The 27,518-nt window shown below is 38.5% G+C and overlaps 2 long non-coding RNA genes across 2 annotated transcripts; one reads left to right on the top strand and one right to left on the bottom strand.

Moving 5' to 3' along the window:
- Window positions 1–6,600: 6,600 nt before the first annotated feature.
- Window positions 6,601–12,769, bottom strand: LOC108592217 (uncharacterized). Its single transcript, XR_008482166.2, has 2 exons — window positions 10,757–12,769; window positions 6,601–8,562 (listed from the first exon to the last, which is right to left on the bottom strand). It is a non-coding gene; the product is annotated as an uncharacterized LOC108592217 (long non-coding RNA).
- A 2,298-nt stretch (window positions 12,770–15,067) lies between these two features.
- On the top strand, window positions 15,068–27,135 carry LOC103793794 (uncharacterized). The gene is made up of 3 exons (XR_620932.5): window positions 15,068–15,330; window positions 23,001–23,097; window positions 26,903–27,135. It is a non-coding gene; the product is annotated as an uncharacterized LOC103793794 (long non-coding RNA).
- The last annotated feature ends 383 nt before the right edge of the window (window positions 27,136–27,518 follow it).

Genomic DNA, 27,518 nt, shown 5'->3' with positions numbered 1-27,518 from the left:
GACAGTAGCCCAAATTATTTTTTAAAAATTGCTTAAGCTTTTTCCATGTATTAGCTACTACCTCCAAACCATGGTTACTTTATTTGTCTTGGGTGGACTGTTTTTGTAGCACATTTCTTGGTGATAAAGACAGTGAATATATACATTTCCTACTAGGTACCTGTCTTTCTTTTTTTTTTATTTTTCATTTTTACTTCCTAATTTAATCTTGGAAACAGCTTTTGAATACACATTTTCTAGAGCCCTTGAATACACAATACTTTCTACCAAGAAACGTTGTAAACATTCAAAGTGAGAAATCCTAAGGACAGCTTTAAAAAATGCCTCATCTTAAAAAGCTATTGCCATATACTTGTTCAACATATTTGCTTTGCATTTTTTTGTCTTAAAGAAATCTTATATAAAGCACGTGGCCATAAAGACTGAGCTGACCACCTCCAGGTGTCAACAGAACATGAGACACCTGGCTCTCCATCAGTGCTTGCTGCTTCTGCAGGCATGGGAGTGAGGAGGCACGTAGACAGTTCATGGCTGCACAGAAACCAAACCCTAGTGTATGGGTTAGGATTAGCACCAAGTGCTTGGCATGGAAAAATGCTTTTTTATTTTTTTTTACTTTTTGTTTTTTTATTTTTATTTTTTTTTTTTGTCGCCAGGTGCCAGGCTGGAGTGCAGTGGCACAATCTCGGCTCACTGCAGTCTCCACCTCCTGGGTTCAAGCAGTTGTCCTCCCTCAACCTCCCGAGTAGCTGGGACTACAGGCGCACCTTACCACACCCAGCTAATTTTTTGTATTTTTTTTTAGTGGAGATGGGGTTTCACCATGTTGGCCAGGATGGTCTCGATCTCTTGACCTCGTGAACCGCCCGCCTTGGCCTTCCAAAGTGCTGGGATTACAGGCGTGAGCCACCACGCCCGGCCAGAAAAATACTTTTAAAGTAAGGCATTCAGTATGAGTAAAGGGACTTCCTGTCAACATGATGTTATTTCATTACCTAAGAAAGAAGTAAGGAATAAACTAATGAATACGACATGAATCTCTTTTTAAAAAAGCCAAGCTTCAGGCACATCTCTGCTAGCCAATAGCCAAGAATTCCAAGATGTATAGAACGGGAATGATAATGTCCTCCTTGCTATTCTAAAATGTATACAACATATAGCTACATATGTCCAGCGCCAACGCCACCCTCAGGATTCTTGGTGTCCCTTGCGGAAGTCCACATTTTTGTTTAAATCATAGCACTTGCCAACTTCTAACACAAGATACAATATACTTATTGTGTCTTTAATAGTTTCCTTCCACTATAATTTAATCCCCATGAAGGCAGGGTTGTTCTCTATTTTGTTCATTAATCTACCAACCAGCACCTAGAATGATGAGATTATATAAGTTTGTAAATATAAATCATTGTTTTTCCACTTAGAGAGTTAACTGCTAAAAAAAAAAAAATTCTTATGTGACTTCCCTCATTAAGTTGACTAATGTATACTCGAAGATTTGTATCATTTTCTTCCAAAATGTATAAGTGCCTTAATCTGGCCCTGTGTATTTTTATCCTACTTTACTGAGGCTCAAAGCAAACCTTCCTAAATCACCTCCTGATTTAAATTGTGTCACACTCCACTGCCTCAGGCTGTGTGCTTACAAAAGATTTAGGGAAGTTCTTTCTTTCTTTGAGGCAATCAGAGACTTCTATGTATACATAGTGGGATAATTTATATTTATGAAATGTTAAAATATTATTTTGTGTTTTTCTTTTATGGTTCACAAAAAAAAGATGGGATCTATTTATGCTTTTGTTCTCATTTTTCTCCCTCTCCTGATTTCAAGAAGGAAACCAGGTCTTTTGCCCTCCTTTTCTCAGGTACTATCTTACGGCACAAAATCTGCTGATAAACAGTCTTTTCCTAAGATGTTGTGAAAGCCTAAGCTTACTGCGGAGCTTATGCCAGATGTAACAGAGGGAGTGGGAGAAGAGATTGCCATTGGGTTCCGGAAAGACTGGAGGGACTAGATGGAGAGGAATACAAACAGCCTAGAGCACAGACTTTGGCTCTTACTTGGAGTTGGTTGGGAAGCCATCAAAGAGTTTTGGGCAGAAGAGTGACAAGTTCTGACTTTCATTTAACAGGATTACTCTGTTGCTTTGTTGAAATAATCTGAAGAAGGCAAGGGATGTAGCAGGGAGAAGAGCTGGAAGCTACTGAAATAATCTTAACAGGAGGTAATCGTGGCTCACACCAAAGTAGTGGCAGTGGGATTGGTGAGAATGTTCAGCTTTTGGGAGAGCAGACCTTTGAATAATACTTCTTAACAAGAATTAGGCAGCATTTTGACTCACTTAAACTCTCTCTTCAGTGTACCCCTTTGGCATATATTCTTGAGACTGTTGGATTTGACTATAGTCAGCAGATGTGGATGCAGCAAAGCTAGTTGACCACACATAAATTGAACTCATAACCTTGATCTTATTAGCTTCTACACTAATCAATTTAGCTAAAAATGGGCCAAGAAACTATAGAGGCTCACAGACCTTCTTTCATCAAGTCCTATATAACCTAAGAATTATCTGCCAACCTTAGGTAAAATCCTTACAGTTTCTTTGTTTTTGTTGTTGAAACAGTATTAAGTGCCTATAAAATTGACTTTAAAAATAAAGTTCACAGAGAGTTCTGCTTGTAAAACAGCAAGCGCTATCCATCATGGACCCATGGAGCCATTCATAAAAAGTCCATTTTTGCATGTCCATTTTGATAGTCTTTCTTAAATTGGAAAATAATTAAAAATTTCTGAATTTGCTCATTTGTCCACAGGGATCAATTCACCTTCTGGGCACACAGTTGTATATTCTAACAGAATTACACAAGGCAAAGAAATACCATATATTACAGCTCAAATGGTAATAAGAGATGGAGATAACCACCTCTTGAATAATAATTTTTAAACCCTTCTTTACCCAAGGCACAATGTTCCTTCACAGGAGAATAGTCATGTGGGAGAACATGCCAATTATAAGGCAATTGGTTTGTTTTTCTAGCAGACTTGCTTTATTAGGAGTCCCCTAATGTATTACACATTCTGTTACAAAGTGTGACAATTTACAGTGCATTCTGGGGATTTCAGAAAAGGGAAAGACCTTGCAAATTATTATCTGTGACAGAATTATAATTTTACAAATGATTAATCTCAATCATACATCTCTTTTTCCTCTTGGGCTAAGCAGGAATATTATATCCTGCAAAATTAGCTGTCAAAATGTGAGCCCATGGTTTTGGAGTATTTGTACATCAGGAAAATGAGAAGAAGATCTTTATTAATGAACTGGATTAAATAAATAAAAAGGTTATTGTAGGAGACATGCTGCTTTGTTGCTACAATATGTCTCATGATTTCCCAGTAGCCAGATGATATTTACCAAATTAAATCAGGGCTCAGTATGACTATCTGACTGTTTTCCGGGGCTACCCTTCCAGCTTAGTGTGCTGTTTTTACATATGCCTGTCTTTGGGGCTGGGTACATATGCTAATGCCTTTGTTATTTAAATGACACTAACTAGAGGTAAATATTTTGAAGACAGAATCATTTGGAAAGTATTTGGGAGTGGAAAAAATTGTACATACATCACCAAACTGGTGTTGAGGTCAGAAATTAGCAGTTCAGGGAAGAGGAGAGAATTTAAAGGGAAAATTACACATCAAGAGCCATGTGAACAGATTGAGCAATCTTGAAATCAGGCATTTTAGGAAACATTATTTTGTAACATTGGATAGTTAACTTGAAGTTGCTGTTACGTTATAATGTATATCATCTATGACTTTCCCTTGTAATTGTGTGTGTGTGTGTGTGTGTGTGTGTGTGTGTGTGTGTGTATCTACATCCCAGTAGCTAGGATGCAAGCTGTAATACTATTCCTTTAATATTGTAGATATTTAGTTAATAAAATAAGAAAGGAAGAAATAGAATGGAATAGCGAGAAAAAGCAGATGATTAAAAATAATGGTGGCTTCTAAGTTGGGCTGTTTAGATATCTAGTCACAGGATAAACACCTCAACAACTCACATCATGATATATTTTTTAACTTGGAAGGAAGAAAGTGAGAGTCTGAAGTTTTCCAAGATCACAAAATAGAGCAAAAAACGGAGCTTTTGCAAAAGCTAATGATGTTCAGGGTTGCTTCATACTGAAAGGCATAGCCACTGCATTCATCTCACCTCTGGCTATGCTGAGAATTCCTGTGATTCAGTTTTAAAAAAAGGGGATGTTTGGACTCCACCTTAGATCTGTTTGTTTTTAAACTCGTCAGAATTTTCAGACCTCGGTGTACTTTAAAGTTGCAGCAGGACAAGTAACCCTGAGGGTTGGCCAGAGCTGAAAACCCTCGGCTAGGGATTGTTGCTGTTGTCTTTATGCTGGTGGACTCTACTGTCTTTTCTCTTCAGGACTCTTGTTTTCACCTGTATCTTCAGTGATACAGGACAGAAAACCTCATATAAGATACCTTATTAAGAAAGGGAGTCGCTCATAAGGATACATATGTGCCAGAACTGGAACTGTCACAAGATGAGGCCACTCCAGAAGCCATCCACTAGTTCCTTCATAATCCTGAGCCACATGCCTGCTCTCTCTGTCGCTATAAACCTTTCTCAAAAAATTATGTACCCAGTGGCATGTGTCTTTTTTTTCTCCATTCTGTATGGAAATGTTTCCTCATTCTTTATCTGCTCAGTTTTGGCATTTTCTTTTCAGTATATGTGGAAACCTGTACTTCCTCTTAATTTCTGCTTTTCATAACTTCAGTTTCCTCCCGATCCAGGAGACATGCCCATACTCTGGCTGTCGTGTCCTTTGCAGACTTTTTCAGCTCCCCATGCTAGCTACTTCACCACCTAGAGAGACTGACTGACTCAGCTCATTTTTGTACAAAAGGCTATTTCTTAGTTTACTGGAGAAATACCTTTGGGTCAGGTGCCTCTTCTAATACAATCATCTGGGACTAGATGTTTGGAGTCACAGTGACCAAGGTATGTCTGCCTCAGGGTGGTCTCTTTTAGGGGAACTGTGCATATGATAGATACTTGGTATTGTATATGCTATGGCTCCACATTAGTTGTGTTTTAGAGGTATTTATATATATGTCTCCTCTTCTAACTTTCAAGCTCCTGGGGAACTCATGCATTTTTATATTACCAATAATATTTAGCAGCTTGATTGGCATATTTCTATATTCAATGCATATTGCATTGATATATATAATTATATTCCTCCCACCTTCTTTCTCACCTTTTTTTTGGCCTCTCTCTCTTCATTCCTTTTTTTATCCCCTTTTCCCCCTTTTTTCCACAACATGTAAGGATCTATTATGCCAAAGACAACACTAGTCACTTTAACATCAAAATTTCAAAGATGCATTTATCACCATCAGGATGCTCCATCTAGGAATGTCTATAATAGAATGTCATGTTAGAAATACCGTGTTTGTCCTCCTCATGTTTTTCCCTCCCCTGTTTCACAGAGCTTACTCATTCCTTATTCCTGTTTTGCTTTGCAGACTTTTTCAGGGTGGAAAACAGAAGAAGCAGATGTTAGTGTTTCTTTTTGCCTTTTCTAATGCCTAAGGTCATCGAAGCGATGTTGAGTGTCCCAGAGGGGATGTTAGAGAGGGATGTCTCTGAGGAAAAAAGACAGAAAAGGAAGAGAGACTCCTACAGCTGGGAGGAAGTGTGTGCATGGGGTGGGGTTCCCTGGAGGAGTGGCAATCTTGCCCTCTCTTTGGCAGCACCCCAGAGAGATAGCAGATCCCAGAGCAAATGGTTTTGTGCTGCTCCCTGGTGAGGCTCCCAGCTTCACCGCAACATGGGAACAGCAGAGTCTTTCTACCTGAAGCAGTAGACCGGGACATTAGTCATGGGGAAGTAATCAGTGTCCAGGGAACCCGTTTTACATCTTCAGAGTGTCAGGACACTGAGACTTCTACATGGTAACAGACAAGGAGGATTTTCCCTTGGGGAATGGGATAGAACTTGACACTGGCTGGGTCAGACGGGGATTGGAACAAAATTTAGATAACTTTAAAAGACAGAAAGAACTACTATTTCCTATAAGTTTGTGAAATTTGTATATAAGCAAACACGTGACAAGAAGATAGTAAACTAATTTCTGATAGCAGTCATTATAACATACTCTAATGCCATAGAAAGAAAAGAAGATTAAATCTAGGAAAATCCTTGCTGCTTGTTACCATTAGCATGACCCTGTGGAGTGTGTCTGTGACTTTAGGGGAAAAACTAAAACCACTCACCAGAAAATATAAACAGACCTACACATTGTAGGATGACTCTCGTGATGCCTCATCCTTATCAAGTCACGTGAGATGCCAGCTGCCCCTTGGAGATTGCTCACTGTCTAACCAGAAGGTAGTACTCATTTTCTCACTGTTCTCACAAGTATTTTGTTGTTCAGCTAATTCATTTCGCCTTTTGACATCTCATTCAGTTTTATTTTTTGAGAAATGAAGATACTACTTTAGAGAAATTTGGGGCAGGTTGAACTTGTATATAGAAAAGTGCTTACAATTTACAAAGCATCTTACTAAAGCTATGTACGTAAGTAGTTTTATTGGCATAAACAATTTAAAGCATATCAGCATTTCTTCCAACAAAGTATCTCAATTATGTTCTACAACTTCATGAAAGAGGCTATTTATTTTACCAAATCAAAAAGCATTTTTTGCTTAAGTCCTATCTCATTCACACAATCATATATTTATCAATAAATATATGGGGCCAGGACCTATGTTAGTGTTCTGTGTATAGAGATAAATAATAGAAAAGGCTCTCACCTTCAGTGAGATTACAGTCTAGTAGGGGAGACCAATATTACATAAATTTGAAAAACTATCAGAAATGCCACTAAGGTCAAGAACAGAGTATTGAAGACAATCAGACTGTGCTACCCTAAAATTAGCCACTTAGCATAGAACGATTTTGAGCTAAGGGCAATCAAGAATCAACAGAGGCTAGAAGAGTTCTTTCCTCCCATATTTTCCTAAAAGCAGAGAATAAATTTTTGAACTCCTCCCTTCCTCTTCCCACCCCACCATCCAGAGAAGAAAACTCTTATCATCAAAGACAGGGAGTTAATACCAAGCAAGACAAGTTTGTAAAAACAGACCTTACTAAAACAGCCCTTACCTTCAGTTAGTTCCTTCACATATATCCTAGTCACTTCCCCATGATTTATGGTCTCTTGAAGTCCAAACCTTCTTTCCTTTTTTAAAAGGGTACATAAGCCTCCAAGTCTAACTATTTATCTGAATTTCTGTGAACTCCCATGCATGTAAATATTAATAAAATTTTTATTTTTTATGCCCCCAGGGACTAAACATAAGAGGGAGAGAAAAAAGTTTTCCTTCTTGACAGAGTTTAAGACAGAATAAGAGTGGCGGCCAATATTAAGAGTGAACCAAGGAAACACTTCTTGAGAACTGAGGGTTAAGCTGAGTCCTGAATGATGAACAGGTGAACAGGTGCCAGTCAGTGTGTATATGTTTGTGTGTGTGTGTGTGTGAGAGAGAGAGAGAGAGAGAGAGAGAGAGAGAGAGAGAGAAAGCTTTCTAGATAGAGGCACAACATAGGTAAACATCTTTTGTCCTAAAACACAGAAATAAGGCATGTACTTTTCTTGAGTGGGAACATTTTAAGAACCTTCCCGGTAGCATTCAAAACATGACTGCATTAAGATGTTCCAAAATATAAGAGGCATGTGAAAAAAGGGGAGTGGAGGCACATGTTCTATAGGAATCAATCTAAAAATTGTATATATTCAGTATATATGATAATGTTCTGTTATGTTTTGTATGGAAATCAGGCTGATTTTGGTAACTAATTTTCATCTCCCCAAGTAACATTTCTTTAATGCAGTTTTTTCTTCTGCCAATAACCATGCTACTATTTCCATTTCTTTTTTTTCCTCTCTCATAAAAAAAACAAGTACCCATATTGTTTACGAGACCTATTTTTCATACTTGATTAGCTCACTATGTGTTAGTGGTTCATATGTAGGACTGTAAGTTACAGGTTAGTGTATTCATTGTTCCAATGATAGAAATTTTGATTCTCAATATATTACAACAAGTAATCATAAGATTAAAATTTATGTTATATATTCTTTGTGTTAACATTTCTGATCCATTTAGGCATTGGTGAAGACATCATCTTCAAAGCAGTATACTCAAAAACACAAACTTGTCATCAGTTGATACAAAGCTTCCTTCCAGTGTGATTAGATGCAGCCAATGCAACATCAGCTCTGCATTGCGTTTCTTACTTTTCATTACCTTCATTAAGCACGATACCAACAACATGAACTGCTGCTCCACCACTGAATGGCACCTATTGTGCAATTTCCTGGCTGTACTCTAGGAGTTTCTCTTGCAGAAATTTGCTCAAAATTTACTTTCACTCCACTTCCGTTAATACAATTGTTGCAGTCATGCTGCAAAAGACACTCTTAAGTTGTTGCAGGTTGTGCACATCAGCACTACTTTTCCCGAGGTCAAAGCTAGGAGAATTTGAGTAACAAAACAAGTTAGCATTTGATTATCACCCAAATTATAAAATATATGTGTTTATATATATATATGAATCTATTTGATATAAATAAATCATTGAATAAATAAATACACAAATGGGGAGAAATTGACAAACCTTCCTTACAAAAGAATTTCAAAAAATGTTTCAAAAACAAAAAACTCTGGAATGTGGAGCTCCATTGTTCTCTTCCTAAATTTATCCTGGACTTGGTGACTTTCTTACTAAGTAGACGGTATTCAGAGGGAAAAATAGTAACTTCATGCTGAGGAAACCAGAAAGGGACTATCTTAATCAGTGACCAATATTAACTTCAAAAGCACTTTGAAAAAATTATATTGGTGATAAAATTATGACACTTAAAGTGAACTGATTGAATCCACTCCCAAAATTATAACACTTAAAGTGATCTGATTTAATCCACTCCCCATCTTGCCTTTTCCTTAATTATTCCTGGACTTAGCCAATAAATGCTGCAAAAACATTAGAATCCTCAGAGAGACCAAATTATTTTTAGAATTGTAGTATTGAATATTGAAGCTCTATAGTATTTAATTTATCAAGAATCGGAGAATGGACCAATTTGGCTTGGCAGAATATTCAATTATCAAGAACAATCTATTTTCTAAGTTTCCATACTGTGTGTATATCTGCATGCTGTAAAAACAAAAGTGCATTTTCCCTGTGATATTTGTCAGATCTCCACCGTCAGACACTTGATCTCTACAGGCAAGAATACTAGCTACTGTGTATTATCTCCAGTGGGTAATTCACCCCTGGTCCCCAGTCTTGGGTCTGCCCTCAGCACAGAGGGTGGCTTATTGTATGCAAGAGCCTGACTGTATGAATGAGGAGCTGTATGAAGCAAGAGCTCTGGAAAGGTGGGTCCAGATCAATCATTTCTGATGTTGAAAATTTCCATTTGAAAAAGGGCTGTTTCTAAGTACCATGTATGGACACAACTATTAAGAGGGAAAACCCAGTGAAATGCAGGATCGTTGTTGTGTTGGTGCTGCATTTTGTTTAGCTTTTTGTTCCATAAGTCTAAATAATCAATTTAAGCATTTTCATTCTGAATGGATCCAATGAATTAATTATGTTATCTTTGTATAAGAACCCCTGGGGAGAAATCAAAATCAAAAGCACAGGCGAGAGAGAAAGAAAGAAAAAGGGGGAGGGGGGAATCAAGTGTGGATAATGGAAAGATAAAATAGACAAAATCAAATTTGCACCGAATGTGTTCCAGGTCCAAATTTCCTCCAGCTCACATCTTTTGTAAGTAGCTTCCATAGCCTGTGAATGTGGCCAATGAGTGTTTTGCCAGATTCAATATAAATATAACAGACTCTTCAAACATAACCCTACTGCTTGCCTCACTGGGCTGTAGAAGCTGTTTACATAGCCCATAGATAAACAGAAAACTCAATCTGCTTATTTCCAGCTACCCTGTTAGCAAAAAAGAAAGTTAACGAAGGACGCTGCAAAGGATTGTGGTGTGTTTAATAAAACACTTTCCCCAGGAATTGAAAGAAGCCTCTGCATGTGGGATGCAGCAGCTCATCACTAATTCAGAATCTCCCTTCAGCCTCAGACTTTTGTCTTTCTTCTTCCAACTGCTGCACTTTCAAGCGTGATGGCTTGCTGAGTAGGCTTCCCTACTCTGGAAGGGAGCTCAGAGGGAAGGGAGCGAGAGAGAGTTCATTAGGGGTATTTCACAGTCACTCAGATCCCAGGGTCTCTGTCTCATCTTCGCAGATCACACTGCTCATAGAGAGTCTTTCTTTATTTTGTTACTTATCCTTGTACTGCCAGAAGTCTACAAAGATGGGGCTCCTGCATGTCCCCATTCACATCAGTGGGATGTGAGCACAATTCAAAGCCTATCCTGAACCCATGTACATTCACTGATTGCAAATCAGCTTATTGTATTTTAAAAATTCAACGTTTTCTTGAAAATGCTGCATTTGAAGATGAAAATCTTACTCTAAGAGAAGCATATTATAAAAAAGAAGAATAAAATAAAGAGATGAGAGAGAAAGCAGGAGGGGGAGGAGAACAAAGAAAACACAGACAAATGAACAAAGAGAGTGATCAGGTAGGATTATGTTTTCAAATCCAGATAGCTAACCTATGAAAACCAAATTTTGCTTAAGGTTTTCACTTACTTCTGTGCATGTATTTCTTTTCAGAAACCTCTCATCAAAGCCAATCAGCATTGCTAATGTATTGGTCACGTTCCAGCCTTGAGAAGTCAAACTGAGCCAACGTTATTAAAGTCCTGCAAAATCAAAAGAGTCAAAGCCTTTTTTCACCAAATGGTCCTTTTTTTCCTTCCGTTTTCTGGATCTGGAGACTTGATTACAGCACATTCTCCTAATTATAAGGTCTACTTTGAACACATTGCTTTATTCCTAGAAAGTCAATGGCTATTAATGATTTTATCGCTGCAATTCATGGTTACAGGTGGGCATTTGGTTCATAGAATTCTCCTCATTTGCCACTGATGAATTGAAACTTCTGAAGCTTCAAAGAATGTCTGGGTAAAAAATGGGCTGAATTCTCCTATTTGGAAACCGGTATGCTCTCATCTTTGCCCATGGGCAGTATTTAGGCCACTGAATCTGTATTCTATCTAATTTTCATTCAGTTCAAGCTGATCTTTAGGGCTGGGAGGCTGGCCTAGTAATGCAAAAGCTAGCTACATGTGCTTTTTTTGTTTTTTGTTTTTTTTTACATGAAAAGGACAACCATTCCCGAATTTGAGCAACGCTCCTGGGCTTGGTCCTTTGCGTGACTGGTTGGCTGTTGTGTAATTATTTGGTTGGTATTAGAATGCATAGGCAGACACTCCCTGAACATGCTGTCTACTACATCTATACACTCTGAACAGAAGTAGAAACATGTATGTCTTTTCTCACTCTTTCAGACTCCAAAGAGCATTTATTCAAAGGCAGCTGCACTGTGTTTAACTAAGGTTTAAGGACTTTTCTTTCCTCCAGACCACTGAAGCAGGCATAGTCCTTGACTTTAAATTGTTTAGACTTCATGTGGGAAGGTATGCCATAAAGAGGATAAAATAAAACAGTGCTTTACAAGCTAAGTTATGATATATGAGAAATGTGTCACAAGACACCTAGGGGTTCATCGTGAAATGTCTGCATAAGTAATGAGTGTTATAAGATGAGTTGGATGGTACGAGCACAAATTAACTATTGAATCTTGGAGACAGTGTGAGCTGTCCTTATTTCTGAGACACGATAACTATTTTCTACAAGAGCAAAACATGTGGGTCACTTGGGTGTACCAGTGGGATCCACTGGTGTCACACTGCAGGTTTATTATGCTGAGCCATTTTCATTTCAGCTTTGCTGCTTATTCTGTAATACTTTTTTTTTAACTCACTTGTACTTTGAAAGCCTGCTCTTAGACTCTGAGCTTTAATGCTCTGCATTTCCAATTCTGTTAGTTTTCTCTGCAGCCAAATGAGCTTACATTCTTGTTCACCCAGTATTCATAAAAAGGATGTTTGCACAGCAGGGAAGCGTATTCTCATTTATCTCTGACCAGAAATGTGAAGAATGAAATGGCCTGATGGCCATTATCTTAACCCTGTGTGACCGAAAGCATTCTGAAGTAGTGGGAGAAACAGTTGGACCACAAAATCCTCATTAAAGTTTTCTTCTATCAGCATTGGACCACAGATTAAGTCCCAGTCACATTTCTCACAGACGACTTTTATTGCAATAAATAAATATATTATTTTGTAGTCAACAAAATAGAGTCATCTGACTTGAAAGCCTACAAAACTGATGAGTTCAAAGTGCTCAGTGGGGGCTACTTGGCATATCATTCCCTGAGATTCCTCCTACTATCCACCCCATTAAAGAGAAACATTAAAGGTCATGACCGTGTTCCTCTGTTGTGATGCCCCAGTCATCCCTTGGAAGAAAGTCGAAGCCATGGAAAGATGTTTTCATTATTTCTGCAGGGAAAATAGTTTCATATTCAGTTTGCTGCACACAAGATCTAGACATAACTGAAAGAAAATGAGTGAATGTATTGGGCTACTTCTCAAAGACAACAAATAATTCTCAGACTTTACTCTCCTAAGAAACCCCTCAAGAGTAATGTAAAGAGCAATGACACACACACACACACACACACACACACACACAAGACTAGTAAATATCTCTAATCAAACTACAATCAACAAAGCACTGATCACAAAGAATCTTTAAGTAGATTTTATCACCAATGGTTGGTTCCTCAGTTATAGATAAGCTTTTCAGTATTACTGAATAAGCACATGGGTGTAGTCAGTACCTGGCAAAGGCCAGATTCTCTATGCACTATTCCCCTTAAATTAATGGGTTGAGTACAAATTAATCTAGCAACTCATTTCTTAGATATCTCTATGTAACTAGCACAGAAGGAGAAAAAGGGAAGGCAGGGCTGGTTGGCTATCTGATAGCCTTGAAAGACAATTAAGCAATTAGAAAAAGCCTGCACTGAATACCAATAATAAAATGCCAAGTAAATGAAAGGCTGAAGCAGTGTGAAGGGGGAAGCTATTTGGCAAATACAGTTAGGGAGTAGGAAGGAGGTCAGGAAATGGCAACATTACAGGGGGTGTTTTGGGGAGGAAATATAGCTTGAAGAGAGCTTTGAAGGATGACATGATGAAGGATGGTAGTAGAGGAGTACTATTAAGGACTTGGGTCAAAATGCCAGGATAGTTGTTTCTCTGGGTCACTTCCTACCAGGAACAATCCTGAGACACCAAATTCTCATCCAATTCCTCCTGGCTACTGGAGGCGTTACCACCATGGAACAGGAGGAAGTTGGTCACCTGGTCACATATCCCACATGGGATGTTGACTCTCTTCCCCTACCACTCAGGGGACCCCGTGCTCCTTTCCTGACTCTGAGTTGGTGCATGTCACTCTTTCAGGAGGGCTGCGTGCTCTTCTCCTCCCCTCAACCTCAATGCCATCAGAGCTACTCCACAGGTGTCTGCTCTGAAGAACCATCTAGTGAGAACTGTAGTCCAGGTATAAACTATTAAAGTACTATATCAGGACAAGGAGTTGAAGTCAATGTGAGAGAAGTGACTCAGGCAACAAAAGAAAACAAAGTATGAAAAGTGATCGTATAAACTGGCACTTCAACAAATAGGGAAAGCCAGATGAGTGTAGCTGGGGTAGTAAAAAGGATGGTGAGAAAGATGCTAAGTTTGGTTTCAGCTAACTAAGGCAATAGAAGTTGAATTATCCTTAGGCAGCTGATACCAAGAGGGTGTGTTCCTTCTGTTCCTAGCACCTAGCAGAGTGTCTCGCATATAGAAAGTGCTCAAATGTGTCGAGAGAATTGTATTGGAGCCAAAAATAGTACTTTTTAGTGGTTCACATAAGGTGATGCCTCAGAAACCTCAAATAATTCCAAATAACCACGATTAATTCCAAGAGCACTTGCTGTCTCTATATTGTAGTGTATCATTTGTAGAAGGTGGGAGTTGGAAGCTGGTAAAAAGAAGTCATAACTTCTTTTTAATACTCAGATATTGTTTATACTTTATTTTTCTTTAAATGATAACATGTACTTAAGTACAAAATATAGTTAAACAACACTCATAGCAACAATTATGGAAGAGCTAAGCAGGGTTGTTCGGATTAAAGTGGGTGTGGGGCTTCCAGAACTCTGCCTCTCTATCTGGTCCCTTATGGCAGCCCTGTCACTCTTTCTTAGGGCTTCATGGAAAACCACAAACCCAGGCTTAATGCCCAGTCTGTTGTGTTTACCCTTGTTGCTCTGGATAGTTGAAACTTGTGGTCAGAACAGACACTTTGTAGGTCGACTATTTAAGCACTATTTACTAATATGCAGTAGCCGCTGACTTCAACCACCATATGCCAGCTTTACTGGGATGCAAAGGGCTTAAGAATATTTGATGAAAGAGTGAGGAAATGTTGTGAAAGGGTGGAGCCCTTTACACTCACAGATATTGTAGGGGTGGAGTGGGGTGGGGTGGAGTAGAACAAAATAAAAACATGTGGCCTGAATGGTTAGCTCAGGCCCTATGTAAACACCTTACCCTGGTGGTTCAAAGTTATCTTTTTCCACCATTTTTATGTACCAGGGGTTTGAATGAGCCACAGAGAAGCCGCAGCAGCAGATGCTGTTCCCATGAGATTTCTGGAATCCACTTGGCCACTGTTCACTTCAGCAGCCAGGCATTTGGATGTCTCAGAGCAGCAAGCTTGGCACTGAAGCGTCTGTGGTGATCGTTTTGATGTGCACCCAGGCTTGAGCTCCCCAGGCCAGCTAAGAGCTATTTCTCACACGTCCTCATTGTTTCGCACTCTCCCTCCTGGGAGAGAGGACATTTGTTAACGATTAGGAAGACGAAGGCTTTGAACCGTGCCTCTCACCCACAGCGACACGTGGGCTCTAAGCCCTGGCACCTGGTAGCGTCCAGAGGAATATGAACTTCCTCTTTTCTGCCCTCTGTGAAACATGCAGCACGTTCACTTATGAGACAAAAAGAAAAAAAAAACAAAATGGGCCAGTCTTCTCTCTCAAAGGTGAGAGGAGCAGACTGAAGTTACTTCTGCCAGACAGACGTTCCTTGTCCTGTGATGCTCCTTAATAAACTGGTTCATGCTACCACATAAGTAGCTGCTCTGCAGAGAACACAGCTGACATCTAAGAATTTCCTGGAATATATGTTATTTGATTGAAGGTAAGATTTTTAAATATATTTTAGCAAAAATAATATGTTATTTTTTCTTTATTATTTAATTGTATCTCATTAAATTTTAATGTATTATAAAATTTAAATGTATTATTGTTTATTGTATTAAAATATGTGTATTTATTTTATTTTATTTTATTAAAAATAATAGGCATCTTAATCATCCAGGAAACCACAAAGGAAACACTCAGTTGTTCAGTTAATGTCAGGATGAGCCAAGCACTCAAAATGCAAGTCAGGTTATGACAATTACCAGGCAATTGTCAAGTTTCCCCTTTACCTGCCTCATGGCTCATGGGGCTGGTCCCAAGTTTATGAGGTGGAGCAATAAAGTGTCTCTCTCTTCAGCATAGGGAGGCACAAGGGATTTGGTTAGCTACTCACCTTAATTTAGCTGTGTGCCATGTTTCCCTGGCACGTCCTGTAGTGAAAACAGTTTAAAAATGGGATGAGAAAGCTGAGGCTTGCTAACTCAGGTATTAGATTTAGTGGCGAGGCTCCTGTGAGAGCCCTAGCCTGCCAGAACTGCACTGTGCTGCCCTGGACCCCTTCTAATCTGAAAGAAAATGTATGAGGCAGAGCCTAGTGACCTCAAAGGGACCCTGGAGCATAGGTGAGCTGTGTTCCGAGGAGGTCCGATGCCGTGAGAGGAAGGGCTGCCCTAGGAATGGCACCACACACAAACTTAGCTGCACTCACTACACACATCCCTTATTACCACTGTCACTTAGGGGACAGGTCTGACTGACCTTGTGCAAATTACAGCTGCCTCTGTATGTGGCCATAGAAAACAGAGGTGACAACCCTTAGGAGAACAGGAACTCCTCTAATGACCTCTAATTACAGACATCAAACAAACTGAAAGCAATTCCTTCCCCTGTTTTCTTGAGATTCCCTGGGCTTAAAAGGCCCACAAAACATTTCCTTCCATAAATGTCACCAATGCGCTAGTAAATGCACATCACTTACGCTGACAATGTTTATGTCAATCAAATTATAAAATGATTTTATAAATTACAAAATAACAATGCCCTAACTAGTCACTGCCATTGTATCATCAAAGCTAGAAAATACAGTCAAGATCCTCTGGCCACAGCTTGAAGCCAGAAAGTGTCAGAGCCACCTCAGTCTACCCCAGCTTGCTTCAAACTGGTTCCCAGGAGCCTGTACCTCTGATAGTAGAAACAGCATGCAGTTCCTTAATTACTCGCACCTCGTGAAAGGGAGATATGACTAAGCACATATGCAGCCTGCTCTACTGAGGGAGAAACCAATCTGCACCCCACCCCCAACACCATACCCCATCTCTCCCTCTCAGGAACTCTGAGCCTGGAGTCAGAGCATCTATACTTGGCTTAGCTCTTTCTCAGAATTTATGGAATACCCAAATCTAGGAACTGCCAGAATTTTTTTTTTCCTGACTGGAAGAAGAACTGGATTGAAATAATTTCTACCTTCCCTTAAGACTCTCAAGATAGAAGGCGCTGACTCAAACAGTGTTTCAGGAAAAGAGAAAGCTGTAAAATCCTGGTTTACGGCATTGTGCTGCATGAAATAAATTACCTGTAAATGTCTTGGCCTGCACTGCCTACCTGGTGTTTTAAACTTGAATTAGTTGTCAATATTAAAAAATCAGAAGCTGTCTCATAAAAATCAATTTATGGATTCTCTTTAAAATGTTGAATATTTGCAACACTGGGCCTGCAATCATGACTGGTGATGATTAGTTGGAATCTATTGACTCTCTGCACAAGGCTGCCTCCCCTAGGCCACCATGGCCTCCACTGTGCCTCAATATAATGTCTAATATCCGAAGCTACTTAGTACCTTGCCCGGAATCACCTTCGTTCACTTATATTACTTGCCTGGCTGCTACATAAACTTGAACTTCTGAGCTCTGCTCTAAGTCACACAGTCTACTTCTATGTATCGCTTCCCCTGCTGCCCATGATAGGAGGCCTGGATTTTCTTAAAACATCCATGAGTAGTCTTTGGAAGAAGTGGTAAAGAAATCATTCCTTCTTCATGAAGAGTCTTGACTCAGATTCCAGCTGAATGTCTGTGTATCCAAAGAGAATGACCAAAGGTATGCAAATTAAGACTCTTGAAAACAAGTAGAAGCATCATAATTCCTCCAGATAAAATATGTTGTCTTAGGTTTCATAACTAATTTACAAATATGTGACAGAGTTACTCAGTAAATGCAGTTTCTAAAGTACAGTAGGAGAGTGAGCAATGTGGGTTCCTTCAGTAAATAGTGAGTGCATAGGAGCTCAAGAAAAGGAGAAGTTATTTAGAGATGGTGCCACCCAGGTAGTGCTGTTAATAGAGGTGGCATTTCATCTGGGCTTTGAGGAGTGAGTGTATTAGTTTGTTTTGAATATGCTAATAAAGACATATCTGACACAGGGTAATTTATAAAGAAAAGGAGTTTTAATGAACTCACAGTTCCATATGGCTGGAGAGGCCTCACAATCATGGCAGAAGGCAAAGGGGGAGCAAAGGCACATCTTACATGGCATAAGGCAGGAGAGTGTGCAGGAGAACTGTCCTTTATAAAACCATCAGATCTCATGTGACTTACTCTCTATCATGAGAACAGCAATGGAAAAACCTACCCCCATGATTCAATTACCTCCTACTAGTTCCCTCCCACAACATGTGGGGATTATGGGAGCTACAATTCAAGATGAGATTTGGGTGGGGAGACAGCCAAACCAGATCAGTGAACAAGAGTTGAGCATGCAGAAAGTAAAGAGAGGAACCATCTGAGAAAAGCACAGATGGTGGGAAATATGGGCATGCTAAGAAAAAGAGTGATTCAGTTTCCCTGGAACATTCCTGCATTCTCTCATACTTAAGAATAATAAACTATTTAAAATGGAAGGTTCTCATGTCCACCTCCAGATATTATATTTCAGCAGTCTCAATGAGGCCCCAGAACCTATCATGAACCATCATCACAAGTGATTCCGTTGTGAAGGGAACACAGCTCATACTTGGAGAAAAACTTGCATCAGGTGTACAGTGGGTGGATGTGGGAGAGGTGGCAGGGTCTGGACCACAAACAGCATTAATTTCCGGCCACAGAGTTTAGAATTGTTCTGTAAGCCACAGAGATTTGCCTTTCCTGCCATTCCATATTAGCATAAAGAAGGGAGATTTCTTAAAGACGACACTCAGCTTTAGATCCTAGGAGGCACCATTAAGAGAAGCAGAGAACACAAAGACAGGATTGCGGACCATTCCTCCGATCAGTTTGTAACATTCAGGTTTAGTTGTCATCGGCTTTCCTCTGCCACTGACACCATGAACAAAGGTGAAGCAGATACCTATGGGCCCTGGCTCAGATCCCTCTCATCTTAGGTTCCAGGTACAAATCTTCCAGGACTCAGTTATTCATTTGTGAAATGAAGATGAAAATATCTTTCTTGACTTGTTGAGGATCTAAGTCGGGTAAAGTATCTGAAAGCCCTTTGAGAACTACACACATGTAAGAAATTATCTTCTTGGGCAGAAGAATAGATTTTTAAAGTTCCTAGCATGGCTAAATGAATGCTAGTACATATATGCCATGCGTTTTCAGAGCATGTAAATGTAATGCTCATTATGAAATACTAAGATGAAAAATATAAGCTGGATATAAATTATCTATCTAGAGTGATTATATTTTTAATTGCCATAACATATGTGGGAAATATAGTAATGTGTAAACAGTGGTTTTCTCTCGTGGTGAGATTGTACATAAGATTCTCTTTTGCTTGAATTTTTTTTCTTGTATTTTCAAAATCCTCTTCACAGTCATTTATTACTTTTGCAATCAGAAAGAAGAAACTCTACTTTTCAATCTCAGAGCTCAAAGCCATTCTGAAACCAGTGATTTTGGGGGAGCAGTATGCTCTTAAGCCCTCTCTTCAAAGACTCTAATCTACTTTGATTTCGACAATTCCTGCTTGAGCACAGACCTATTTTTTTAAAATTGAGGGTGTGTGCATGTGTGTGTGTGTGTGTGTGTGTGTGTGTGTGCAGTTTAGATAGAATCCATAGGGAAAACAAAAAGAAAAATGCTAAAGTACATGCCTTGAGTTTGTGAAGACTAAGTCAATATATCTCAATTAGAACCAGGAATCTTTCCAATATTTACATTGGATTTGCTTCCAAATGTTTGGCTTTTAATGGGCTGTAAATAAATTGGGAGGGATGGAACACTGGAGCATAATAAACACAGAGGATGCTAACCTCTGAAGAAAAGAAAAAAAAGGGAATTTGTAGGGATAAGCCAATTTTAGTTCAAAAGGAGATATAATGTTGTTTACAATTTCTCTGATTCTGTGGGGGTCAGAAATAGAAAAGCAGGGGTACATGAGAAAAGACTTGAGACATTGTATTATACCTTGGGCTTCCAGAGAGACAAGAATTGGGTACCTCAAGGATGTTTAACATGCTGCACACAGCTTGAAGCCAGAATGAGATCAAACAACATACAAAGCTAGGAGTTTCCAAGGTCAATATGGCAGACTTCTAAGGTCTGAAAATTAACAAGATAAGAAGAGAGGGAGAGGATTGTTTCTTCATTATGTGCATTATTGAAATTATCAGAATCAAGGACAGAGACAAAATACTGAATAAAATTCAGGTGGTGTGTATTTCAGAGGATGACCCTAAGGTGAAAACCATGATCATTCAGACTAAATTTCCAATTTACTAATTATTTTATTCAGAAAATTTATTCAAATCCATGATATAAAAACAAAAATTCTCATCTCCCCACTCATAGTTAGCCCTGACTCTTTTTGTTCAGAAAAAAATGTGAGAAAGTCAGGGAAGCCAGAGTTACTTAGGTAGGAGAAAGAGCATGTAAAAATGTAGGTATAGCCATTTGTATTCTGTTAATAGATTCGCAGTGTAAATTGCAAAAGTGAATTTTCAATTATCAAGAGAAGAAAGTACATAAAGTAATATGAATTTGTAAATTTAGTTTCTCATCAGGCTTTCATGCCAACTCCATATTTACTCACTTGAACTTATTGTAGAAAAGCAAAGAAAAATATGTGTGACTGTGACCTAGAAGTGTCATGAAATATTTGAATCTTTGTTGAATTTAGTCACTGGTTTTCTTCTAGTCATCTCAAGAATATTTTGTATAAGAAATAAAGCATTTCATTTTTATTTCAAAGGCCATTTGTTTTCCTATTAAAGCAAGAACACATACTAAGCCCTCAAAAATGTCTGTCATCTGGAAATATTTGATGATTGAGATGTAAATTTGGTATCTGTGCTTATATGCTTCTCTCTTTATGCTTATGCTTATATGCTTTTGTTTTTATTATTGGAGGTAGAAGATAGAATGACTTTATTCAAGTCAACAACTAGTCTGGTTTTCCACTTTATCTTGTTAGTATCTGAAAAATATAATTATTTTCCTAGAAACATTTTAGTGAGTATCCCTATTTTTCAGAATGAAGATACATGTAAAACAGATATTTATTTATACCTATAAATCTCTTACTGGTTTGGCTATCTTTTATTTTAAATTATTAATATTACCACTTAAGTGCTTTTTAAACTTATTTAATTTCAATAGTCTTATTTATCAAATTATTTTATAGTTCTCCCTAGGCATAGTCTCATAATTGTATCACCAAATCCCACTGGTATCTGGTATTAATGAAGAAATGCAATAAAGACAAAGTTTAATGCTGTCACCTTTTTTTTTCTATTAAATTCATCCTAAATACTTTGAAGTTTTACAATTATATAGTCATGGCTGGTTTAGCTGATAAGGAATATGCAAGTCTATACTTTAAAAGTTCAATACTATGCCAAACTAAAACATTCAGATAAAAATCCTTTGCAATCATCATTGTTGCTTTAAGAATTTATGAACCATCCCACTATTAGAAGAACTCTGCTCACATTGTATCTAATTTGATTCATCAAACAAAGCTAACTGGGAACAATATAGGAAAACATTGCTTCTTCATAGAGTTCTGACCTCTGTAATAAGTACCTGAAAAGATCCACAAAGCAAATGCAATGCTATTTTTTTTTCATTCCTTTTTCCCTAGGTTAATTAGGTTTAAATATTGGGATATGATAGGGGATTATCTTTAAAAGAAAAAGAAAATTCAGCACAAATCAGATATCAGAAACTTACTTTCATTAAATTTTTTAAAACCACGTTGTGTACATCTTTTGAACACTAAGGAAAGAGAAGAAGTTCATAGGGACACACCTACTTGGAAGTCAACCATTTGCTTTTTAAAAAATTGTAGCTTGACTCTCTAAAGGAAATTACCAGAGATATTGTAGACTAAACTAAGACCATCACAATCACAAACCACTCATGTAGTAATTAATAAATGACAATTGGAATGAACCAGAGAGATCACTCCTCCTGATGTGTCAAGTTTTATGCCTTTTAAACTACTTGCTGTTATTTTCAGTGAAGAAAAAGGACGAGAGAGGTCGTGAAAACTTAGACAAATCTCAATCAGAAAGGACTTCAAAGACCTGACAGAGGCCTGTAAAAGATGACTTTTTAGCCTCTCAAAGCCACTTCTCCCAATAGTAAACCTGTCCAATGCATGTCCCCTCCACCAAGAAGCATCCTTTCCCAGGAATTTCATTTTTTCTCTCTTTCTTAGGACAGGGCTGAGTCAGATATACTCTATGTACATTGTTTAAAGGAATATTTGAGATTTCACTAGCTGGAGGAACAGTTATTGTAATAAAGGTTTACATCTTAAATGGATATTTCAGCAATGTACTTCTTTAGCACATAAATAAATAAATAATAAAAACCTGAGTTTTTAGATGAAGGATGAGTTACAAATCGTTTCTGTATAGGTAGCATTATGGAATCTTTCTTTCTAGGAGGTATTCTATGCCTTTAACTATTTTGCAGTAATATCAAACATGAGTCTCTGAGTTAGAAATCAAATCGATGTTCTCACCAGAACTGATGTTTGGAAAATACATTGAAATAACCTTGATTTTACCCTTTGAAAGGAAATAGTGAGACTCACACCTTGTCTCTTCTTCAGGGTTTGACTGTTTGGCAGAGGAAGGGCACCAGTGTTTATCTTCACCTGTTTTTCTGCAGCATTCTGCCGATGATATCAGTGTCCTGTCTGCTGTATTAAGGGCAATGAAGGTTATGAAACTAGAAATTAATCTAGTCTGAGAACAGATCACGCAGTCCTTCCATATGCATTGTCTTTGAAATGGTATGAAAATATGAGTCAGTATGACTCATTTGGCTTCCTGACCTAGCCAATTGTCTGGCTCTCCACATTAATACAATCACCTGAACCAGCGTCTCTTTTCATTTTGTGTGGCCTCCTAGATATCACCTTTCCTTTACCAACCATCAACCTGAAAATTTTCCTCGCATATTAAGATGCATTCAATACCTTGATATATAGTATGACACAGACACAATTTTTGGAGTCTCTAATATTATAGATAAATTTTTTGTTTTTATAGCAAAATGTTAAATTATTTGGAGTCCAGAGGACATTTAAGAAACAGAAGATATTTTTTAATACATATTTTTGGGACAACCTAGTCTCACTGTAGCCAAAGGGCCCAGGATGGGAGAGCTTTGAAATGAAACCATAATGCACTTTCTTGATTTATCCTTTTCCCCTCCCTAGGCCCATCCCTGCTTCGGATGAGAAATGGCAGACTATGGAATTTCAGAGATCATCTCTTTCAACACCTTGCGTAAAGGAAGTCATTGCTAGCCAAAAGGTGAAATGCGTTATCTCAAGTTGATTCAGGTCTGAACCCTTGTCCAGATTAATGACAGAATTCCGAACAGAGTTCAGTGAACACTGTGTAACATCAGCCTTGGAGTGGGGGAAGGGTGGGGAAGCTGAACCATTAACAAATGGGAAAAAAGCTTTCTGAAGCCGAGAGAAAGCATTTCTACAGCCAATTAGACAAATCACCCTTAAGAGAAAACATATTTCTCTATTAAAGCCTGCCAGCATGCAATATTTCCCAATTAGTTCAAAGAACACAGTCACAGATGTTAGCCAAAATATGCTACATTCTTTAGAAGTCCTCATATCAATGCTTAGGATCTCTTTGATTTTTATGAATGAGTTTCATGGTGTGTGTGTGTGTGTGTGTGTGTGTGTGTGTTCCTTTAAAAAAGAGAAACTTATAACCTCAGAAATTTAAACACAAACACACCCACTGAAAGCACATTGATAGCTTGGGAAATGTTTAACACTAGAGTATTGACATGGGCAAAGTAATAAATGCAAGTCCAAATTGTCAGTGTTACAGCTTATGACAGCTTTGACCTACATCCCACTCAAACAGCTAAATAAAATATTATTTCTTCCATGAGTAAGACTGCCATATTTATCAAATAAAATTTTAGATAAGAAATAATTTTTTAGTATAAGGGTATCCTGTGTAATTCCTAATTTACCTGACATTTAAATTTAACTTCAACCTTGTATTTCATCAGGCAACCCGATTTAGGAGAGAATCAGACCCCATATCTCAGAATTTATAAAAGTATTTATGAAAAGTAAACACATATACATTCAAATCACTCTTTCACTTCTCAACAAACTTTCTTACTTGTGAGAATTGCTAACTCCAGAAGACAGGCCACTGGAGAAACTATAACCAGCCACGATGCAAATTCCATCTAAAAATCCTGGAAGCTTGCACCTTGAGACAATCTGTGAAAGAAAATACATTGGATAAAAACATGCTGGAGCAATGATAGCAAAGTGTTTTCTTGCCCACCTTTTTGCAAGTTTTTGTCTGCTTCCAAGCGGCCAGGTGGTATGACTTTCTCTTCCTTTGGCCAAAGCCCATTTAGAAGACCTACATTGATCTTGAGTTACGTCATTGGGTTACAACATCAGAGTGTGCCACAGAACATGTTGGAAATTAATCCCATTTGCTGAGGGTGGGGGAAGATTCATACTCTCATGACTTTTAGACTCTCGGAATGTTAGAGCTGGAAAAGTTTTATGACTTATAAGATCATTTAACCCCTTCATATCACACATGTGGGTCCAGGTAGCCTAAATGATTTTTCCAAGGACTCACAGCAGGAGCCAATGCTAGCTCCAGGGATGATGACTCCTGATTTCAGCCACTGTTCCACACCTTGGCTATAATCAGATGCCAAAATTGGGGTTGACAATATATGAATGAAGTACAAACTTCTTAACTAATATTTCCAGCACTAGGTACCCTGTTGCTCTTCCATTCATTTTACTCTGCATCCATAGGAAACATAGCAGTGATAGCTGCTGCTACTGATTGGCTGCAGTACTGTTGCATAGCAGACGGGTCATGGGTTCTGAATTCAAACAGCACTGCCCAACTTCTGGTCTGACTCCTTCTCAGCAGTGAGGACTTGAGTAGGTTGGGGAACGTCTTAGAGCATCTCTTTCCTCATATGTGGAATATGGGATCATTATGGTACCAATCTCAAAGGGTTGTTGCTAGGATGGCATAAAATATGCAGGCAGAGTTCTTAGCACAGGGCTTGGCACAAAGTAAGTCCCTGATGAATGTCAGCCTCTATTCTAAATCATGAATATAGAGTTACAGCCTGTTTTTGCTGCACTCATGTTTCAGCCAGGAATGACACACATGATCATCTCTACTTGAAAATAAATACTTTAAGTATTTACTCTTAGATCGAGGCATAATATTCCATGAAATACACAGATGACTTGAGCCAATTATCCCACAAAGCCGGTAAAACAATCCCATCTTTATCATTCAGAATTCAAGTGAAATTTGTTGAGCATTAGTGTGGGCAGTAAAGCCACATATTATAAATGTTCTCTATTTCTCTCTCACCCTCCAAAATATTCAGTTGGTTAGGGCTGATTATTTTATTTGGCTATTTTAGCAACTGCATCCAATTACATTGCTGACTCACTTGAAGATGATTGAATATAGCAAAAGCAAAATTACAAGGCAGCAGAATATCCCTTTGGCAATGTGTCACTTCTCATACTCCGGTCTTCTCTCACTACTCCACACCCTAAACATTGTTTTCTTTTGTAACTAGGATTCCTAAAGCCTAACTCTGTCACTCCCATATATACTCTGACAGGCCACCAGGGACAAAAGTGACCTTTCTCTACACTACTTCCATGCACGTCCATTAAATTTCTCATTTCCTAAGTTGGCTGATCACTTTAGGAGTTTTGAAGAAAGAAAAGTGTGCTGATTCAATCCAAAGTATACCAGATGGATGATCCAGTTAATTCAGCCAGTGTTTCTGCTTTTTAAAAAATATTTAAAGCCCCAAATGTAGTGGATGTTTTTCTGAGTTGCAATATACTTTGAGATGGGAATGCCTAAATGAGGAAATTTTAGCCTTGTTACCCAAGAAGGGTAACCCAAATGTCTCCAAGTTCTCTAGGCTTCAGGGATCACTCATCTCATTAATACCAACTGACATGGAATGTGCCCTATCCTGTACAGCCATGGGAAGTCAGCTCTCTTCCCCTTGTATTTCTGTAAATCCTAAGGAATGCTGACATGTTGGACAAATCCATCCTGTAGTGATTTGTCAGCTCTTGTTCTGATCTGCTGCTCTAAGCAACTTTGTTGGACACCTCTTTCCACATCATAGCTCTGTTCTGGGCTGCTGCCATTCTGCCTTATTATGGCTAAGCACCAAACATTGAACCAGTGTCCACTTTGAAATCCCCAAAGTACAACACCCACCAGATTATGTTATTTAACATTTTACTATGGCTTAGGATGATCAGAGGTGAACTGCAATGCAAAAAAAGAAAACAAAACAAAACAAAATTAAAAATTCACTACTCACATAGAATCCAACCTTATATTCGTCCCCCAGAAGATTTCCTACCATCCCTCTTTTAAGCCTCCCCATGCTACTCCATCCCCTGCTTTCAGCCTGCACCATGTTCCAGGATTCAGATCATCTGCCAAGTCTATTGGAATTACAGAAACAAACCAGTGAGTTGTCTGCAAATATCTTGCCCCAGGTGGTGCCCCAACCCAATGGAGTGAGATGGACTGTGGTGAATGGACATGTGAGTTAACCAGGAGATAAACTGACTTATGTCAGCTGAATTCTTCTCCAGGGATATTCTAGGAGGACATGCTTGTCTCAGAGTAGTGCTGGGCTCAAGAAAACAGGCACCTTCCAGGATCCATTTTTGAAATACATTTAATTGAGAAGAAAAATGTTTCCCATGGTAAACCTTTCTTCAGATGCGCTGTGTACATTGTCCTCTGTTTCTGCTCAGTTTTTCCTTTTTGCATTGTTCTCAGAGACAAGTACACAGCCATTTATTTGTTTATTCATTCAGTAGTTATTTACTAAGTACTTCCTGTATGCTGGGTGCAGTGCTGTTGTTAAGAACATAGGATTGAAATAACATCTTCGGTTCCTCCCTAAGGACCTCAGTTAGCAGAGGTTAGGTGATACACAACTAGAAGAAACTCTTAAATATAAAAATTGCAAACTGTGTTCAGTGGTGTAAAGAAAAAGGACATGACTTTCTGGGAGTAATTGAAAACTGTCTTTTAGGTTGGGGGTAAAAGCACTTTATGGAGAGATGACGTTTAAACTGAGAAAGGAGGATGAGAAGGAGCTAGCCAACTGAAGAGAATATGTAAGTATGGGCATGAGTGTGGAATGGAAGTGGGGTGGGAGGAGAGAAAAAGAAGATGAAAAACCTTCATATCAAAGGAACACCGTGCAAAAGGTCTTAAGGGCATTTTATAGGAGCTCAAAGCAGCAGCAGCAACAACAACCAAAACCAGCCAGCAACAGACTCAGACACCTGGAAGCAGTGATGCTGAGAGCAGAGGGGATGAGATTGGAGGGTTTCCAGGGACCACTTTTTAAAGGCATTTATTGTAAGCCCTAATAGTGCATTTTCCTCTTATTCTAAGTGTAAATGCAAGATTAAGGATGAATGGGATGAAATGATCGGTGTTGTAATTTTTAAAAGATTATTCTGTAGAGATAATGAATTGGTGAAAGAAATAGTGGGGAGACCATTATTCTAATTGTCCAGGTGAAAGATTATCATGGTGAAAGCAAAGAAAATGAATAAAAGTGAAAAGGCTTGAGATAAATTATGGAAGAACAGCGAGAGTGAAAAACAAGAAATCAATGACTCCCAGAAGGTCACAGGAGA

This window comes from Callithrix jacchus, chromosome 6 (assembly GCF_049354715.1).
Source record: "Callithrix jacchus isolate 240 chromosome 6, calJac240_pri, whole genome shotgun sequence".
Lineage (NCBI taxonomy): Eukaryota > Metazoa > Chordata > Mammalia > Primates > Cebidae > Callithrix > Callithrix jacchus.
The sequence above is the reverse complement of the archived record's forward strand: the minus strand, read 5'-3'. Positions and strand labels throughout refer to the sequence as shown.